General features: G+C 35.3%; 1 protein-coding gene across 1 annotated transcript in view; it reads right to left on the reverse strand.

The window, feature by feature from the left end:
- LOC114349605 (protein artichoke) overlaps positions 1–21,850 on the reverse strand; it is an 81,195-nt gene that overhangs the window by 12,609 nt on the left and 46,736 nt on the right. Inside the window, exon 2 of the mRNA XM_028300032.1 lies at positions 12,837–12,920. The gene's annotated coding sequence lies outside the window, so the exon portion shown is untranslated. The remainder of the gene's footprint in view (positions 1–12,836; positions 12,921–21,850) is intronic.

Below are 21,850 nucleotides of genomic sequence, written 5' to 3' on the forward strand. Positions count from 1 at the left end.
ATGAAAGGGCAGCCAACATTTTTACAAAGGCTCTAAAGTGAATACAGAGCAAGAGAAAGGCTTATTGTAGATTGCATTAGTTAATTAGAACTTAGTGCATACAATTATGTAAAATAAGCACTCTAGGAACTTTTCCGCACAGATTTAAGTAATTAACATAAATTAACTACATAGTCCAAACAGAATATTATCAAATTGAGTCTTTAATAAACCTGATTCATTTTATAAATGTAAATACGCAATTGCATTCCATTTCTATGAATCCTGGCAGTTGTCAACGAACAATAATATAGTTTTTAATAAATTATATTATAGAACCCATAATAAATAAGACCACATAGAGCCTTAATACTCATCCGTCTTTATGCTATTTCAAAATGCCTCTATAGTGGTAAGACCACCTGTCTCACACCCAGAAGTCCCGGGTTTGATTCCCAGTAATGGTAGGACCTGATCATCACTTTCCATCAAGTGGGATGCAAGAGACAAAAACCGCGCATCATGTGGTCTAGTCTAGGCCCATTCAATAAATTATTACAGTAATAAAACTCATCCACGGACATAAATCTAGTATGTGCTTTTTGCGCGAGCTTCAAGCTACGAATTCCACAACTAAGTGCGTCCTGTTGTTCGCCGTAAAAACGACTCCGGCGCATTTACCGTAACGGACTCGCGCTTGACATCTGCTTCCTCTCTAACAGGTATTTGATGGCCAAATAGTTAGATGCTTCTGATAGTACGACAGATAAGCCGTTTTGGTATGTGCTGGGGCCTGACGTGGTAATTAGGCACATAAGCTTTGATATAAAAGCGCTTATGTGATATACCTATTGTTATGGTAATTATCAATACGCAATTTTAAACTAGTAGGTACCTACAACATTTTATAATGTAAGTACACCAACAGGTTATACTTGTAGGTAACTACTTTAGATGGCTCAGAGTTTACCTACTTAATTAATAATACCAACTTTTAAATCTGAAGCTTTTTTATGTTAATAATAGAGATGGTAGTCGTTCGTATTTATATTCAGTAAGCAGTTTGACACAAACCTTCGTTTATATTTTACTTGCTACCCTGTATACATTTTAACTTGACATAATTCATGCCACTCGCCTATTCTGGGCAAGTTCGCGCACTTTAATTAAAACACGTCATGACACTGAAGTCCTTAGGAGTCCACTTTTCAGTTCAGAATCTTGATTTAGTTTTAAACAAATAATTGCGTTATGCAAAGCAGTTAGAAACTAAGCAATTACCTAGAACCTATTATTAGCGCAGTTTTGAATCCACTCAGAAGTTTCATCTTTTTAGTGTATTTGAAGAAACTTTTTAGTGTATTAAATATAAGCATAACGCTAAGCATGTACACCAACTGAACAAAAAACCTTGTTGTTTGACTGTCCTTTAATAATTGCTGAATAATGCAGATGCAGTTGAGTCAAGTAATTATAAATCTTTATTACATACTTGAAAACAATAAATGTTTTGCATCCGTAATAGTTCCCATACTCGTTACTTCACTGTTGAAAACCATAGCCGACTACCACCCGTCTAACGACATTACGTGACTGTCCCTACTAAACTCCAAACGCGATCGGAATTAACACGGTTGAAATCGAATCTTCGTTCCCATGATGCGGCAACTCCGAAATACATGGTCTCCCACGACCCACCTACTTCAGTGGCTGCCCGTTATACGACGATCTTCGGACGTTCTACCATCAGTATCGAGTTTCAGTATTCGAGTATTATATCCGTGGGCCGTGGCCCGTAAAACCGCAGGTCTGTATAAAGCAACCATCAAAAGCTTTCAAGCATTTTATTTGTCTCGATACCGTTTAGTCAAAAGGTAAGTTATTTTCGTATCTAACTTCTTTGTCCTAACCATATTTGGCAGAGAAAATGTCTCAACTTTAGATGTATTCGCGAATTGTAATGTGAATATTTTCCAAAAATAAGCAAAACTAATGCATAACTAAATGGTATTGGATACGAAATCCGTTAGGCCGTTTTTATGACCGTTGTTTTGGTATAGCATTTTCATGTTCCAATCCAAATAGAAACATGTTGCTAATCTAAAATGGTTTTCACGCTTATAAAAACATCAATTCCGAATCGGAATCTCGGATTAATGAAAAGAAGCTCTATGGTGAATTAAATAAGATTGGTATTTTATTGGACGTTTCTAACGTAGATATTTTATAACCGCATTTTGTGTTGGATGGTTCTAACGTAGAAATAATATAAAACACCGCATTGTGGTTCAAAGCCACGAGGTTCCGTTCAGTATCAAATATAGATTGGACGAAAGATTCTCACCGTTTCGGTCCGGTGCCTCCAAATGTAACTTCCATAGGTAATTATTTCTCTCGTGAACCAATACAACAATTACACCATTCGTCACGACCGGAGAATGATCTGGCCTTATCTATTAGAAGCAGTAAAAACAGTTTGGGTTGTAATTGTTGGAGTTATTAGGCGATTTAGGCACCGGCACAAAACAACAACAAACTGTTTTGGATTTTGACAACAGTGGAATATTTTTTTCTAATTCCCATACCAATTTACTTACCCTATACTAAATCCTAGATTTTTTATTTTCTATTAGGGCAAATACAAGTAGGTATCTATTCTATATCTTTGAACGGTTATACAATAAGGAAAGCAACATCATTGCATGACTACGTACCTAATTTTTTTTTTAAAAATTGCGTGCTTTCGCAAAGGTACAGCTTTAATCAGTCACGTCTGACGAAAATACACGTTTAGGCCATTTTTTAGTCCAGCAAGCTTCTTGTTTTGTCCCAACATTACCATACCATCGCGTCCTCAAAACTCATCGCAAGTCGCTCCCATCCTTGTCATACTTGTATTTAAAAAAGTCCGTCATCTCCCGCACTGTGGTTAAATCATTTTACTACACGAAATCACCGTGCAAGCGCCGTAAACGCTCCGTGGCCCGTTTCATTATCATACAAATTTTAGTTGGGCTCTATTACTTAGCAATTTCCCTGATTAAGGGTATCCTGTCCCTGGCTTCGTTCGTAGCCTGTACAGAAAAGCCAGTTCTTGTTCAGTTACGTTTGACATAAAACTCATTTGAATTTACAGGCTCACTGAACTTTAATTACTATACTGAAGGTTAACTTTCTGACAAGAAAGTGGACTGACAAGTCGAATTTACAATTTATTAATGTTTAAGTACGTAACACGTATGTACAACTATGAGTAGACAAATCTACATCTCTTTATGACATTGGTTCTAAATATACTAAGAACTTTTGCGATTAAAATGTGTCTAAATAGATATTAAATTGATCTGATAAAAAGAGTGTATTAATTTGTAGAGCAAATATTATGATGAAGAATTTTAGAGATTTCGTTTTTTGGCAAGTGTTTCTTCTTCTTCCTTCTTAGTTCAAAATTATTTATTACCTAACTTTTACTAGTATTTTTTGTAGGTGGACCGACGATCGGCTGAAGGTCGCAGGAGGTGCCTGGATGCGAGCGGCGCAGAAACGGTCTTTGTGGAAATCCTTGGGGGAGGCCTTTGTCCAGCTGTGGTCGTCTTTCGGCTGAATTTGTATTATTTATGTATAGTTGGTTTAACTGTATAATTTGATCTATGTCCCAGCTTGTGTCGATGTTCGGCGGCGACAGGCCGGCAAATAGGCCGATCGTACGCAATGAATATTTATGCCCCTGCTGAACTTAATAATTTGGATATGGTATGTGGTTCCTGTAATTAAACGGTGTACGTAGTTCGAAGACCGATAACATTCGGATGATTGACTTATTAGCGGCGGCCATGTTTGGAACTGTTAATCAATTTGCTGTTACAAATTGGATAACAAATTCTACTAACTTGGTGACAAAACGACATCGATTGTGAATGCAACAAAGACGCAATCTATGTGCTCTATTTGTAAGCTTTATGTCTATGAAACTGCCAAAGAGAGACAAAGTTTATTATTATCTATTCAATTATGTACCACATAAAATGTACATAGATAATAAGCTTAACAGCCAACTACCTAATTGGTTCACTAATACAGCCATTGAAATGCAAATTCACAATTTCAGATCTATTATGCATTATAATGGAACAATCTCTGCATTACGTAATGGAACTTGAACGATAAAATTTTATCGGTCTACTAAGAACCGTTCTCGGTAATTGGTGCAGGTCGCAGGGCAGTTCTGATAGCATGATAGGTGAGGTTACTAGGCTAGCTCGTTGTTCCGCAGATTTCTTGATAGGCGAATGCGGGTATTGGGGCTCTAATCCACTGGAGCGAGCGGATATTTCTTGGCGGTTACCGCAAACGATGGTAAATAGTGAAACCTTCTATGTAGTTGCTATCGTTTATTTTGTTGTTAAATACGTATAGGTAGGTAATGTCTTTTCTTATGTGGCGAAATAAAATTATTTTCTTTTTTTCTTTACTATTGGTTGATTTGGTTAACTAAGGTTGACGCTTACATGTAGGGACGTAAACAATGTAAACATGTTACAAAATGTCATGTGTGTGTAAAGAATTAAGCTTAACCCTTAAATGGTTTTTGTCCGTTTTAAAGGACATGTCAAATAATTGCCTACAGAATCTAAATTAAAGCAATTTATTGACTTCAAAGGGATATTTTATAAAAAGCATGATATTTTATGTAAAACACAGGGCTGTAGTTCAATAAAAAGCCGCGAATTTTAAAAATTAAGACAGTTGAATAACTGCAACAGCAAGGTCAAGTTTTCACTGTTGATAAATGTGGCAATACTGTGGGTATTACACTTGTTCTTGTGTTTTATTGATTGATTTTAGAATATTAACGAATAAAACTGACGATTATTGCCAAAACTGTAAAAAACTAACGATTTTTTTTCATTCATTTCAAGGTTACAAATGTTATGTCACTTAAAACGGACAATGCCATGTATCAGTAATAAATACTCATGTTGATTTTTAGACATTTTCACCCCATTTCCCCCTTTTAGGGGTTGAATTCTGAAATAACCTGAAACACGTGTTTATTCATTTATCAATAGGAGTACTCCTGTGAAGTTTCGAATTAAATAGTGTAACTAATTTTGTTTCGCCCTACAAACTTTGGACCCCCATTTCACCCCCTTAGGGGGTAATTTTGGAAAAATCCTTTCTGATAACACTCCTAGACCTTATAAGGAACCCACATGCCAAACTTTGTGACTTTATACCCACCGGTTTGGGATTTATGTTGATATATCAGGCGGTCAGTTTATCTCTTTATATGTCTGGTTATTTTGTGATAAATTTATGTAAAATCAACAGTAAATAGTCCGGGTGGATTGCAAAAGGCGCTGGATTAGCCATAGGCTGATTATCAGGGATTCTTGTATTGTTATTAAGAAAAGTTGTTTTACGTTTGTTTTTCTAAATTGGCAAGGTCCGCCCTAAGTGACATGGTTGTAATGCTAAATAATTGGCATTGTCCGTTTTGAGTGACATGTCATAACTTCTATACTAATTGAAATTTTTTCAAAAAGTAAATATTTTTTTCTTAACCTATCAAAACAATACCTAAATCCCAAATTTGATCATTTTTGAAGCAAGGGTTCAATGAGTGCCAATTTAAGGGTTAATTAGAATGTTAATGTCTATTGTTGTATGTACCTATTATAAAGCAAGCAAGCAAGCGTGATTCCTGGAATAGATAAATTAATTGAATATTTCTTTATTATAACTCTAGAGATGCATTTGTGTTAGTAAAATACAACTAAACTAAATCAATCTCCATCGTCTCACACCGGTCCATAACACACTTCTCACTCCTTTACCAATGACCAATACACGGCCACTCCGCTCGCTCTAGTGGACAGAGAGCCTTAACCTGTTCCAAGCCAGACATTATGTTCTTGCATCGACATGGTTTTGTCAGGGCCATCCAAAGGTGGTTATCCGAGAGCGGGCCAGCTGGGATTACTGAATGGTATTCCGAAATATCCCCTAGCGCTTGTGGTGTCAGCCTTTGTTCCGAATTTAGCTTTTCGCCAACAGCTATTTTGAACATGCTTTGTTAGCAGTTAATCTGGATTCTATGTCGTAAAATTTTACTAGAAATACTGGATTAGGGTCACTGAAAATACTACGCTAATCATAACAGAGCAACTTTGAAGTAAATTAATTAGTCAAGATACACTTCTCTTGTTATTTTCCTTGTGTTTATTTAATTATTTAGATGTTTTAACAACACAAATAATAATTACTTGTAACGAATGAACTTAAATTCTACTAAAATTTGTCAGCTTAAATACAAACGCCGTTTCACTAGTTTGACGGTAAAAACAAAGCTCCAGACTTTCCTATTAAGGAGTTTGGTAAACTTGAACGAACACGAAGACATAATGAGCTTTAATTTCTGTTTCGGACGTCTCGAAGTTTTGAGTGCGTCGGAAATTCCGAATAGTGAACCCGTCGGACCCCAGGGCTAATGGTAACCGTAAAAAAGTCAGAGAAAAGCGTCTGAATACCGAAATATTTCGGTGAAAACCTGGTTTAGGGATGACCCGCCAAAACAAATGGCGAGCGAAAAATTTGGTCTAACATAAACAAAGGCTTGCTCGTTCTCATTTCGTTGGGTGGATAAGTGCGGACGTAATCTGTGCGGGGTTCGTGTAAATGCAAATTGTCCCATAAAGCCATCCTCCCCTCCCTAATGAAGAGGCACATCTCAGCGTGGACGTTCGTCATCTCAAGCGGTTGGTGGCTTGTCCTCGCTGACTCAGATTAGATTCGCCCCCAAATTGCAGGGCTTTCGAGCGGGTGGGAATTTAGCTCACACAAACGGTCTTAGTGATAATAATCTAATCTACTATGGAATCATAGAACATTTTGAATTAAATGCTTATAACATTTCGAAAACCAGTAAACAATTATAATTGAAAAAACAGAAAGAAAGAAGGAAGACAGAAGAAATAAAAATTATAACAATATAAATATAAATTTATTAGTGACATTAACAAATAATGTAAAGACACCAAATTAATACATATAGGTACCTAGTTCAGTCAGCAAACAATCAGAACTGCCACTCTGCGATCTCTAGTGTATTAGGACGTACTATTAAAATAGTATCTCTTATGTAGTAGAGTTCAATGTAGTTAAATATTTTAATAGATAAAGCTGAACGTACGAACGTAGTACTTTCTTACAACGATAACAATTAGATTTGGCTCGTAACTATCATTGCCAATTACGTTAACGATTACGTTTGTTATAATTACACCAATAATAGTTTCGGTACACATAGATCTTGATTGCTTCCAATATGGCGGCTATAGCAGTTTGTTATGTTTTCACAAAATTAAAGTGATTGTTATTGTTTTATACTGTTGTTTATAGGAATAAACAATGGGGTCCCGTTATCATTATCATTTCAGCCATAGGACGTCCACTGCTGAACATAGGCCTCCCCCAATGCTTTCCATGTTGATAGATATCATTATCCCGTTATCTCCCGTTATCATTAATTCATGGTTAATGGTTATAATTAAATGTAACTATAATATCCCGAAGTTTAGCTTGCTAAGTTTACGTAGTTAAAGGCCAAAGAGCAAATGGATTAAATTAAGTTAATTTTACTTAGTCTTGGTTATTTCTTTTTAATATTTTAAACAGTTAACTCGTTCAAGTTCAAGAATAAGCACCTAACCTACATTGTTCGATACAATTTTGTACCTCAATTTAACCCTTACACACTTCACGTCTAATTAAAGGTGGGAACTCACGCACTGCTTACTGTTAACTTGTTTCAATTGGGGAAAGGTCTTGGATATGTCATTAGCGGATTGCGACGCTACCAATCAGAAGCCTCCTACGCTAAAACAAAATTACTTATCCTAACCTGACTTGTAATAAGGTGAATTATTGTACTATACAGGGTGGAATTTTGTAATGTCACCTGGAGGGAAAGTACTCATAATATTGTAGATAGAAAATTTTACTCAAGTGAAACATTCCTTTATTTTTGAAAAGAAAAATAACGGCATTCAAAAATTTCCCGCAAATTTTCGAAAATTCGCTACCATTTCTTGTAAATAAATAAAATAATTTAAGATTTCATGGTTTTCCTTTAATATGATTAGTTAATATCAAGTTTTTTTAGAGAGATTTCATCCTTATACTTAACCCTAACGATCGATGTAATAAAAATGCAGGGTGTCATTTTTAACAGATTTTAGTTGGTTCGATTCCCGAGTATGGCAGGCAATTTTTGGGAATCTTTGAATGCAGTTCTATTTCTTTTAAAAAATAAAGGAATATCTTCTTTGAGTAAAATTTTCTATCTACAGTATTAAGAGTACTTTTCCTCCAGGTGGCATTACAAAATTCCATCCTGTATAATTTCTTATGACAATTTGTCGTAACCAATTTATTTACCTGATTTGGTCCATAGTTGGTACCTATCAAAGTAAATAATGCGTTCATTCCTAATACGCTAACTTTTCAACATACATAATCTAAAATGGCAGTAAAACGTAGGTACCTCAATTGCAGATACCGAACATACAGGTCTTATCGACCGAGTGCAGATAAAACGTCTCTGCAAAACTCCGGGCACTAGAGGGTTAACCATTTGTAGGTGAAACAATACGCGTGGGGACTCCGCTGAATTACAAATACGTAGACTTGACGTGAATTCGAATGGGGCGGTACGTAAGGCGTGTAGTTTCTTTGTTACATTTACGTTACAATTTGTGGATTTTTGCCAAGTTATCGATTGCGATGCGATCGGGTACGAAATGCCCGCAGTGGATTAGGGGTTAAAAGATTTTTACTAAAGAAACGGATATACTTATTTTCTAAAACCATATTGTGTAATTACAACTGTCTACAGTATTTTTTCGCACGAGTTATGCATAGCTTATTTTTGTTGCTTTGATACCTAGAAATAAGAAAAACAACAAAAATGGTTCTGAATTTGCTTTTATTAATGTATCCCAATGAGAATGTGACGTGCATCTTTATATAAATTCTACTATAAAAATGGAAAATTCAAATCGCTATAACTTCTTAAAAAGCAAATATTTTCAATTTGTAATCGCACTTTTTAGAATATAATAAAATACATGCGCAAAAAAAATTTTTTGTTGTTGACCGGTTCAATTAGGTTTAATTAATTATCAACTCTATTCCTCAATATTATCTTCAAGTAATAAGCTAAATATTTGCTAGGAGTGGGAGCAAAACAATAATTCAGGCGTCTACAAAGATTGAACTAACACCCTTGAATCTAAATTCTAAATTCAGAGGAAACCTAAAAGTTTCATTCGAAAATAATTAAGCAATTTTTGTATTTACATCATTCGCTCAAGCAAACCTCTGATTACAGAAAAATGTGTTTTTCTTTGTACGTATCGTGTTATTTTGTTATATTGTGTTAGTTAATGAGCAAGAAATTGAAAATAAATACTTATCATGGGGAGCAAAGCGTTTCAAAAGTGTTTTAATGATTAAGAACTATTAGGAGGCGAAATAAAACACTAAATTAAATAAAAACAAAAAAGACTAAGTTTTAGTAATTTGTGGTGTAACAGTAAAATAATATTGGGATTATGTAGCTTACTTGCGAGCGGTTAACAAGGACATTAGCAATTAGATTAAAAAAACCTTTTCTTATTTAAAAGAAAAGGGAGTTGTTTGGAAATAACCACGAAAATGGTTGTTAAGAATATCACTAACAACCCATACCATTGAAATATTTACAAAGTAACATAATTAATTAAAACTTTGATAGCAATGTTTGTTCATCCCAAATAAACTACGCACACATTCATATTACAATTAATAAATCTACCCCTTGTTACTTACCCTTTCTTTTCTAATGTTATGCAATTTAATATTTTGTAATTAGAAATGAAATAATTACCAGAACTAGACACGAGTTAAACGAATATTAGAAAATTTAACTACTTATCTATTTTGGATATATAAAAAATGTTAAAAATTTATGCTTACTTCTGTAATTTATTTCTTTTTACTGTTGTTGATGTTTTGAGTAAACAATCATGTCTTTAAAATGAGACGTATTATGAAGGTAGAGCTAGTGAATTACTACAGAACCCTCGAATAATTTACACCTATTTCTTACGAATAATAGGGGTCGGTTAGTAGGTATGTGTCCCATGTATCAACGTAACAAGATTTAAGCCGTGAAATGAATTCTTAAGACGTAAACTTTACCTTTACATCACACTCTGAAATATCGAGTAAAACAAAAATCAATATTTGTGAGTCATATTTGACACATGGGACGAGACAGTTTGTAATGATATTTGAATCAATTTTCATGAGTATCATCGGTCATTAAAGTATTACATAGATTTTCAGAAAGTTAGATAGGATTATTACTATTAATAACTTTCATCTTTCATTAACCTCATGACAGACAGAACTCGCTTAATAACAGACTTACGTCTGTCCGAAGAGGATGTCATTGAAAAATGATCTGCTAATTTATGTTTCTGTGTTCTGTCATCGCTGTGTAAAAATACCCGCGAATAAGCTTGTTTCGATGAATATTGGATAACCTATTATTTTTAGCAAAAGAAGTTTTAAGTTCTAAAAAACAAATGACTAAAGCATTTAAGGTCTACAAAAATAAAAAAAATATCTTTCTGGACGCTAAAAAACAAAAGACTAAAGCAATTGCGTTCTAAAAATGAAGATAACATTTAGATTCTTAAAAACAAATGACTGAGTTGTAGCAAAAATAAATGTGCCCATTTATTAGCTGCTAGATAGCTTGTTTATTTGACACTGGCATGCCACTGCTAAGCGTTCGCCTTTCATTGAAAACTTCCTACATCAATCTCTGAAGCTTAATGTAAATGTTTGGACAGAGTGACCTATTTCTCACAACTCAAGAGCCTACTTAATAGTAAGTACTTTAGATAGGCGTCTCTTGGCTGAGAGAATAAGAGCATCTCTTGAAGGAAAGTTTGTAAAATAGTGACCGATCACTCAGGCATGTTGAATAGGATTAAATCTTAGAGAGGTACTTTACGCAATATTACGTTCCCGCTACTGCTCAAGTAATAGAATTTTAGTAAAGGTTTTTTAATATTTTCTTATGACTGTTAAGTGTTCACAAAAATAAAAATATGTCTGAAATCACTAAGCTTTACCTTTATATTTAAGTAGATGCTTAGTCAATTTGGCGTTTACAATAACTGAATATTACATAATTTTCCTCTTTTGCGATGCCGGAAATTGTGAAAATACAAATTCAAAAGCATTATTATATCGTCTTTCGTTTCCTTACAAAACTGTCTGAGAAATAAAGGCTATTAATTACCATTGTTACTAAATATTACATGAAAATGAAACGTGTACTAGCGGCCGCCCCCGACTGCGTACGCGTGGACCTCTTTTTAACCGCTTAAATTGAATTTTTCAAAATCCGTCTTAGTAAACACCTACGTTCTAAAAGGAGTTTCTGAGATTTCGTGATGAATGAATCAGTCAGTGACCTTTCACTTTTATACATATTTTATATTAAATAAATATTTTACAACTAGTGCACACGAAAATCGCATTTAAATGTATCCATTCCCATGGGCCATATTTAGATAACGCTTGTTTAATTACGCCGAATGTAACATGATTCCACATTAATGAATGCACAATCCATCACATTGTTTGTATGTAATTTAATTTTAATGTAGCGTGCAGTTGTTAGACTTTTGTTATGATAAATCTAATTGCACTCTGTAATTACTGGATACTTTCTATTTGTAATAACTGTATTCATTGTTACAGATAGTTTGGATTAACGAAGTACAAAGTTCAGTAATTTAATTAATTGACAAATAAAAAGTTTTTGTGAGAAACTTTTGTGAAACCAATGCACAGGCTAGGTAAAAAAAACTGTAAACAAAAGAACCAATATTTTCAAATGATTGCTATACGTTTTTCAATGGGCATAATAATCCTACTAATATTATAAATGCGAAAGTTTGGATGTCTTGATGTCTGGATGGATGTTTGTTACTCTTTCACGCAAAAACCACTGAACGGATTTTGATGAAACTTTATAGTATTATTCTTTATAACCCAGAATAACATAATATAGGCTATAATTTATGACGATCTGTGACAGACTAAATTTCACGCGGGTGAAGCCGCGGGCAAAAGCTAGTAAGTCATAAATTGGTAGAAATTGGTTATTTACAAGTGTGTGCGTGCGAGAGTGATTGTATTAAAAAAGTAAAAAGAAAATTATGCAATTTTAAAACCTAACTCAATAACAATAACACCATTATAACATTACATGCGTTTTCCCATCCCTCAATATTTTCAGCACAGCACAATACGTCGCCACACAGCCAAAACAGTTTTTCAATCTCAGTACAAATAGCGGTACATTTATAAAACTTCCAGCTTAGAGGGCGCACAGTACAAATGGCCGTGCACAGGTGCTGTTTTATTGAAAAAAAGATACAAATTACCCCTTTCGTAGCTATTTGATGGCATTTTATGCCTTACTCGGATGAGTTAAGAAATCCGAAATTTGGTTTTAATGCTTCTCCCCTTTGGTTGTAGGTTGTAGAATCTTTAGGTTTTAATCTTGTTTTTCTTTTTTAAAGACACTTACAGCTCTCCTTTACAACTTAAAGCCTTGTACTCGTTTGCTCTTTTAGAAATGACAAAAGAATTTTCTCTTTCTTATCTCTTAATCACAGTCCTACAATCCAAGTAAAAAGATTGCAATCAATTTTAATTGCAGCAGAACCAGCTCAAACTCATAGCATTGAATATTTAAATGGTTTTAAATAAGATGGAATGTTAGAACTTACCTAAGTCTAGGCAGATAACTTGATGTTATAACTGTTTTCTTGGAGTCATGAGCTTGATGGGGCGTGTAATTTTCGGGGAAAATCCTGTAACAAACAAAAACTTTATTTACAAATGGGTTCATTGATCTAGTATTCTTAGGTATTTCATATTTGAAATAACATTTATATTCGTTTTGTAAATTACACATCATTATTTAAGTAGGTACCTACATCTAAACAGAATAAATAACAAAATATTTTTTTTTGTCTGGTAGGTAATACATCTGAAGATGTATGGTTAAAATAAACTACTTATAACCGAGATTAAAGGCACAAAACATTTACGTCAGTATTATTTATTATTATTATATTTAATACGTTTATAACAGGAGATATTATATCCATTGAACGGCCTTTACAACCATTACGGGATCAATAAAACAAAATCTCCCCCGACGTTCCGCAGACCTTCATAAACAAGCAATATCTTTTATAGATCGTCATAATTCGATTTCTTTCTCATTTCTCCAAAAGTATGATAGAAAAACACGAACAAATTAGGCCCAAAGAAAATATTGCCATTAAATTAGCTTTCCGTAGTTTTGTAGCTTCAGGTCAGGCTATGATTGCGTCGTTATACAAGTATTACGTGAGCGTATTCGAACAATAGTTGAGATTAGAGGAAGAAGGAAGATAAAAAATGATCGTAAGCATTTGAGGAAGTCAAACGTTGCCCGCATCGTCGATAAAACTTCGGAACGTTCCGAATTTGAAAACAAAGCGGGTAGAAAAGTCGGCGCACAGATGGCGCAGGTGTCCCCGGTTCTCGCACGCGGTGTAATCAACCGGGAACGCGCGGTTCGGCGACCGGTGCCGGACCGGGTACACCTGACCGGGAGCGGGAATTCGAACGTCGCTTTTGAACGCCAAAAGGAAATTTAGATTTCGTTCCGGGATATCCTACGAAGAACAATTTCGAACTGCCCCGCAAAATATGATTGTGGAAAAATCGAACGTACTCGTAGACGCTGTTATGGGTTGGCTATTGTTTCTTTTCTTGCTTTATAAAAGATTTATTTCTTTTTTATTTTCGTGGATAAATAAATGAGATAATCTTTATCTTACAAAATGTAAGGGGTGTTTTTTGGAAAGCACATAACAATGTGAAGATTTATATCCCAGCTGGCTATATCACTAACTGGTCATTTATTTCGTTCCCGCAATGTCCATGACAAACGGATTCCGGCTCTTTTAAATCGTCGCCGCTTTATCGCTGATAACAGCCGACAGAAAGAGTGAATAGACGCTTACAATCAATTTAACAATCCGAGGTTACATCACAGGCTGGAATTAATGTGGATAGACAAAGAGTGTGCTTATCAGAAAGAAGAGAAAGCGCGCGCCGACCGCTACATCGAAACATAGGCCGATCACGGCACGGAACAGACAACACGATTTGTAAAAGGGTAACGAGTATTTAGAAGGGGTTATAATCTAATTTTATGCGTAGGCAACGGAGGGCGAATGCAGGCATAATTGGAATGTGGTCTAACTGACACGTACCTAAATGACACGTATACTGATACATTATTTATTAAAGATTATTTCGGTCAAGCCAATTTAGATGCAATCTGGTTATACAGATTTGATTGCCTTGTAAATATGGTTCTGTTATTGAAATAAAATCTTCACACTGAAACAAATTAAGACAAAGATCCTTATTGTTTTGAGTATGAACCCTTAATGACTGTTACTATAACAGTCATTAAGAAAAAACGTTCCTTTTATTTGTTATCAATGGTTGATTAATCTTGGAAATGAACCAAAAAGAACATTCGAAATAAACAAATGAACAACTTTCTTCGAATTCCGACTCAATTGCTGATCTGTCTGTACTGGGAAGACGCAAAACACGTACCGATGTCCGGATACCCGGCCAAAGTTTCTTTTGTTTCCATAATGCTTAAACGCGCCTCGTTACCGCGGAGATCTTTGTAAACCTTTTGACGTTTCGCTAAAAGGTTCATTTCGGTTGATTAATGCCGTAATTCCTCCGGTTGGTTGTACAAAAAAAGACACTCGAAGCATTTATACGCTGACGGCTCGTGAGCGGGAGAAAAATGGGGGGAATTTATCAGGGCCGTATATCGTGGCAGACGAGCATCTATTTTAATACAACGCTTTGGGTAAAGGGGTGCTCTATAAAAGAGTGGACACTAAATTTGTTAAAGGACAAGAGACATTGTTCTAAGAACTCTGTGAATAAAGAAATCACAAATTACAGTCCGCTTTGTACTTTGGATACGTATTTTCTATTTTCATCTGATGTCAGTAAAATGTATGAATTACTAGCTTTTGCCCGCAGCTTCACCCGCGTGAGGTTTAGTTTGTCACAGATCGTCATAAATTACAGCTTATATGTATATTATTCTGGGCTATAAACAATAATACTGTAAAGTCTCATCAAAATCCGTTCAGCAGTTTCTGCGTGAAAGACATCCAGACATCCATACAAACTTTCGCATTTATAATATTAGTAGGGCTTTAGTATTTATCTCTCACATTCTTGGTTCCACATTAAATCTTGTAGCACCTAATTAACTGACTGTGCCAGAAGGAGCTTTTATTTGAGCTAGTATTTCAGTCCTAGAAACTACGTCTCTCTAAAGTTCTAAACCATTCACAAAATTTTATTAATGAAATCCATGAAACATGGATTTAAACGTTCTCGAAAAAGCGCATCAACCGCAGCCAATTTAAAAACATCGATATCCCAAAAAACTTGTCAACCTTATCGATGTCATCTGATTTATTCGAATCGGTCCCAAATTTCGGACCACCCCTTAATTGCATTAGTTAACCGCCCGATACAGCTGCTCAGTCGATCGGCAGATAACGCTTGTTGGGGCCTTTATGTCTTTATTACACCATAACAATGGTTCGGGGGCTTGATGGATAGGTGATAAATTGAAATATCGCTATAAATGGCGGTTTGGGGACGTTTTACTATTAGTTCCGATTGGTTATCGGCGGTGAAAAAGGGTTATGATTGTGGGCTTTGACTTGTGGCTTTACTTTTGTGCTAGTCAAGCTGATTTATGTACCTATCTATTTATTACTAGCTTTCCGCCCGCGGCTTCATCCGTGTGGAATTTTGTCTGTCACAGAATAACAATATCGCGCGCGTATTTGCTCACCGTTTAGACCTATCCTGAACTACGACAAACATTTTAAAACCAAAATCAGCTCAATCGGCCCAGCCGTTCTCGAGTTTTAATCAGACTAACGAACATCAATTTATTTTTATCTAAATATATAAAAGGAGAAACTGACTGACTGACTGACAGATCAACGCACAGCCTAAACGGCTAAACGTAGGCACTTGAAATTTGGAAGGGACGTAGCTTAGGTACCGTAGAGATGCACTAAGAAAGGAATTCCCGAAATTCCCACGGGAACGGGAATTAGCGGGAAAAACGGGATTCACGCGTACGAAGTCGCGGGCGGCCGCTAGTTTATATAGATAGATAATGCAGAAACTGTATTATAGATCTAGCGCTTAACTGTGTTAGTGCCTGAGGTATGGGAGCGGCACAGGAGGGGGGTGCCTTTGTGACGGTCAAACGTCATTGTCAGAAATCGCCTAAAAACCGCCAAAAAACATTAACCCATCATAATTATTTTCTAATTTTTTTAATACATTAAGCACCCTTTCATTTTAATGGACACTTAAGCATTGAAGTTTCCATCAGGAATCATTGTTCTTACACACAGAATCGTATTATTTCGCTTTCGGGTAGTGATTTGTCAAAATTGTTGGTTCTTAGGCGAACAATGTATGGAGAACGAACATTGTCCTTTGTATGCTCTGTGCCGCTCTCATATCTCAGAAACTGACTCAATGAAGCGCTATATTAATGGTAATTCGTCACTATTTCGACTTAGTGTTCGTTTTATTTGCTTTTAACTAACCCTTCGTTAAGTTAGCTTCTAACAAAACCTATTTATTATCCATGCTAGTAATTATTATCTAAGTAGCAAACAATAACCAACGAAGCACACCCGAGCTATGGTCTAGCTGTGTTTATTATTAAAACCCCTACCATACCAGGTATTGTAAGCCATGATTATGGGGCTAAGTTTAACGTATCGATTGACCCTTTAAAGTGGTTAATATGCATTGCATAACCGCAGTGTTGGTCTCTAATTACACATTTATAACGCGGCTCTATGACCTCTTTAATTTACGGATTATTCATTATGAGCCAGTTAATTTTAACTTTAGGCATTTATCTGGTGAACGAAGAGAACAGTAACCGCGTATATTTACCCGACTGTGCCAGAAGGAGGGTTATGTCTTTTACAAGACATACCTATTAAAAGAAGCAATGAATGATTTCATTGTACTATGCATTTGATTTCTATATCACTTTATGAATTATGATATTACAGAGATAATTGAGCTACAAAACCTTAAGCTTACTAAGATATTATTCACCTTCACTTGACTTATTGTTGTACTTGTATTTATGTTCAAGAAGCAGTTTAATATTCGCATCGTAAATAACATTCTTCGAAAACAAGCGAAGCTGTAAATAAAATATATTTTAAACGTTCAAAGATTGAACTACAGTCGAATTTAATAGAGTCTAATTTGATGGATCTAAAGCTATTAAATATACAGAATGTTTGTAACAAAATACGAGTAGGTAACGGCCTGTCGAAAGCAATTTGGTAGCTAACCCAATTCTAGATTTAGGCAACTATTGTTGAAATATAAATCGGAACGCTTTGTAAGAGACAGGCTATTAAGTGACACTGACAGCTGACATTCCAAGATGAGACGTCAGACATCGCGTGGGACGACTCCAAGAATGTACGCAGGAAAACAATATGTAGATGTCGCAGGCAAATTGTATGATTCCGCATTTTACAAACGGCGTCGTCAGTTTACAAACGCTCGCTGTTCTGTGAAATGCCGAAGGCAAATTGGCGACTCGTTCAATTGATAAAATTTCGACTATGATTGTTGCAATAGAGGGACCATCATAAAACACATGTTGGATAAATCGGACCTTATTTCAGTAATTCAAATTCTATTCAAATAGACAATATCGATCTTTAATTTGGTACTGAATTTTGTCTCGACTACCGTGTCCACTGTCCCTATGAATATCTAACAATATTTATTTATTTACACTTTAGCGTTCACATATCATAATAGTCTTCCATAGGTATGTTTTCCGTTGGGCTCTCAGGGCTGTCTTTTTTCAGAATAAGATAGTCCACATCGCCAATACTCATACATCATATTTTTTATACCATATTATAATATTCCGCAGCAGTCCTCCGAGCACCAGATCCCATTGTCACCTTAGCGTTTTTTACATGCCTGATAACCTCAAAAACTTTTTCATTTGTCCACGGCTTTTTCACTGCTCCTATTTTTGAATCGTAAAATAAATGTCTTTAAAACAATAGTTTTTTGTGAAAAGTCCTTTGAATACGTAGAATTTGCACTGTTTTCAATATTTTTCTGTATCAGAACACCACTACTCGACGCCATTTTTCTTGTTTTGATTGGCAGCGCCTCGCGTGGTAAGATAAAGAACTAAATTCTTCAATTTGCCGCGGCATTTTGTAAACGGCGATTGAATTGGCTATCAAATTTTGTAGCATATTATAAAGTGCCAAGGCAATTTATATTTTGCCTTCGGCATTTCATAGAACAGCGAGCGTTTATGAACTGACGACGCCGTTTGTAAAATGCGGAATCATACAATTTGCCTGCGACATAGACATGGCAAATTTTTCACACGAGGCTATCACCATAGTATACGGAATCAGTAACAAGAATCCAAAAATGTCTACTCACTATGCCCGCGACTTCGTATGCGTGAAAGTATTTTCCGTTTTTGCAACATTTTTACTGCCTATAGTCTAAAGCCTTCCTAGATAAATGGGTTATCCAACACAAAAATAAATGGGACCAGTTACTTAGTTCTTAAAAATTAGCGCGTTCAATCAAACAAATTCTTCAGCTTTTATAAGTTCGTGTAGATTATGAACTTGTTCATATTATGTCTTCTAAGAAGCAATCTATCATAGCTACCGTAGCTCACTGTAGTCTGCCATATTTTACCGTAGTCTGCAGTAGGTTACCAAAAGTGCGTAGGTTACGGTCAACTTATAACTTTGGTCCCGCGAGCTATCATAACTCATTTCTTTAACGCTCGCGCGTGTCAAAACGTCGAACTAAATCAGTTCAGATTGGATTAGCTTCGTAGTATTTCAAGTAAAATAAATCTAAAAGGTTTTGTTAGCAGTTTTAATGAGCTCCCGCCAACATACCGGCAGTTTCCTTCAGTTATCATATTCTGCCTCGCCTAATAATTAAGCGGCTAGGTGCAGCCTCGGCCGAACAATCCAGCTCATTAGCGGGTTCCGTACTGGGAAACTGGGAAAAAAACTGACTTTTAGCGGAGTTCCGTGGAAAAAAAATTAATTTTGTATTTTTTTTTGTTGCTTATCTTTTGGTCGTATTTCGATTTCCTCTTATTTATTTGTCTTTATACACAAAAAAAAAGTTGCATTTTTCCATGATTTCTATCGTAAATGATGTTTTTCCTAATAGATGTCATTATGTGCACTCCAGCAAAACAAAAACCGTCAAAATAGACAAATGAAAAAGTAAGTACACTAAACTTCTTGTTTTAAAGTTCGTTACGCAAACACCATTCCAGTTACCCTAATTCGCTTCCAAAGCTCATTTCTTAAAAACTCAGAGTTGGTAAATAGTTCATATTTCGAATTTAATTCGAAGTTTAAAATTCGAAATTAAATTTTTGCTGCCGTTAACGAGGTAACGCGCCGTGCCTAACAACGTTACGATGCAGACTCTCTAGGAACCAACACCGTCGGCGCCTTAATTTTCTTTTGAAAACTCTTTAAATTTTCCATCGCTTTAAGAATCACGACTTCGAAATCCTTTGCCGTAGACTGTTGCTGGATTTCATTAAAGTACGAACAACTGTTTAAACTGGGCTAGATAGCTGTTAGGGTAGTGTTATTAAAATGCACGCCTTTAGATTCTAGGTATTTACGTTTTTTATAGCGGCAGAGTTAAAATCTCAAGCATTTTTATGCGCTTATGCACCATGCAAATACATTATTATTATACAATTATACCTTCACTAGCTTTTGCCTGCGGCTTCACCTGCGTGAAATTTAGTTTATGATAGATCGTCATAAATTATTGCCTACACTTATGTTATTCTGGGTTATAAAGAATAATACTATAAAGTTTCATCAAAATCCGTTCTGCAGTTTTTCCGTGAAAGAGTAACAAACATGTTAACATCCAGATATCCATACAAACTTTCGCATTTATAATATTAGTAAGATAGTCATGTAAACATAGTTGAAGTTAATATTTCTGATTAATAATGCTGATCATTATAGTCTAATAGACATTTAACGAATTAATCATTATTCAGAAACGTTAATGAATCATCCATTAAATCACGGACTGAAATTGAATTTCACCAAGTTCTAATATTGGGATAGCTCTCCAAATGGTTTATTAAACTATCATCGACCTGTTCAAATCTTTGGATAGGTACTAAGGTGCCAGCAAACTGACAGTTAGAAAGATTTATGAAATAGCTTCAGTCTACGGCTTTATCTGAGTTAAAAACAGTAAAGTGCGATCAAACATTATTTCTTATCAAAACAATAATGTATTTTTTCACAATGCAAACTTTTCAACCCTTTCATTTTATCTTAGATTGATTCTGTAATAATATTGTAAGTAGGTTCTTACCAACTTCCAAATAAAATAAATCTCCCTTTGAAAGATTGACTTAACAATACATTTTAATACAAAACAAAGTAACTCGAATACATCAACTCTTTTAATATCAATCGACTGCTGTCAATAGAGCGTTCAAAAATCACAAACCCAGTTCCAGCGGTCGAGTTTATTTTCTCTGGCACGTATGAAGGGAACGTAAACCTTTTTATTAGGTTATATTTTTATAGATTTGTCCGGCGAGTTTGTATTAAGTGTTTTGTCCGCGTGGGACGGCGTTAAAGGCGGCGTGGGATGCTTATTTATTCACACCAACCTGGACGTTTACATACAGAACTGTGTTCGGAGCGTATTCTATTCGGAACAGGTTGTTTTTCACTGATTGTATCGCCGCAGCCGCAGTTTATATCTAGACTCCATACTTATTTATGGCCTGTGTGAATGCAATGATAAACGTATTGAATTACCGTGTGTGATAGCGCTTATTGAGAAGCTTGTTTATTCGTAAGTGAGATATTTTGAATAGTAATAAATCGTACATTATACTGCTTTTAAAAGATAGCCCTTTTGATAGAAGCAATGAAAAATATATCACTATTCAGCCGCATGAGATCGAACGTTATTTTACCGACGTCCTTAATATTTACATATTTCTTTCTGACGCGAAACGAAGCTTAATCTGGCAAATGTGTCGCGCCACTGGCTCCGAGTAAATCTGTCACAGTTAACAAAATAAAACATGTGTACGAAGAGAAATAAAAACAACCATGACTGGTCTTGGGATCTCAGGCGTCAAAACATTCAGATTTTGTTCTGAGAAAACAAAACGCGACTCGAGTTCCGAGAATGCTGTCTTAATAACACTCATGAAGCTCCGTCGTATAATTATACACCTGCATTTATAAGTTTAAGGCAGCTCGTCTACTGGGGAAGCTAAATGTATTGCTGTGAGTCAGAGGCAAGCGCGACAACTTTTTCTTGTTGGGTGGGCTTACGGCAAGATTGAAGTGGATTAGTATCTAGTGAAAACTAGTCTTAGAAACAAGATAAAATATTAGTAGACTTAAAAATTATTTATTAAGTTAACTACGCGGTCTAGACGGATACCTAAGGCTTCATATTTTCAAATAAATAGCTACCTACTCATGGTACTCTTTCAAAAATGATTGGCAGGTATTAATTTCGATATATTTTTTTGTGTCTCGTATGAAACATTTTTTAATTC

This window comes from Ostrinia furnacalis, unplaced genomic scaffold (genome assembly GCF_004193835.3).
Source record: "Ostrinia furnacalis isolate ACB-3 unplaced genomic scaffold, ASM419383v2 OfSCF0694, whole genome shotgun sequence".
Taxonomy (NCBI): domain Eukaryota; kingdom Metazoa; phylum Arthropoda; class Insecta; order Lepidoptera; family Crambidae; genus Ostrinia; species Ostrinia furnacalis.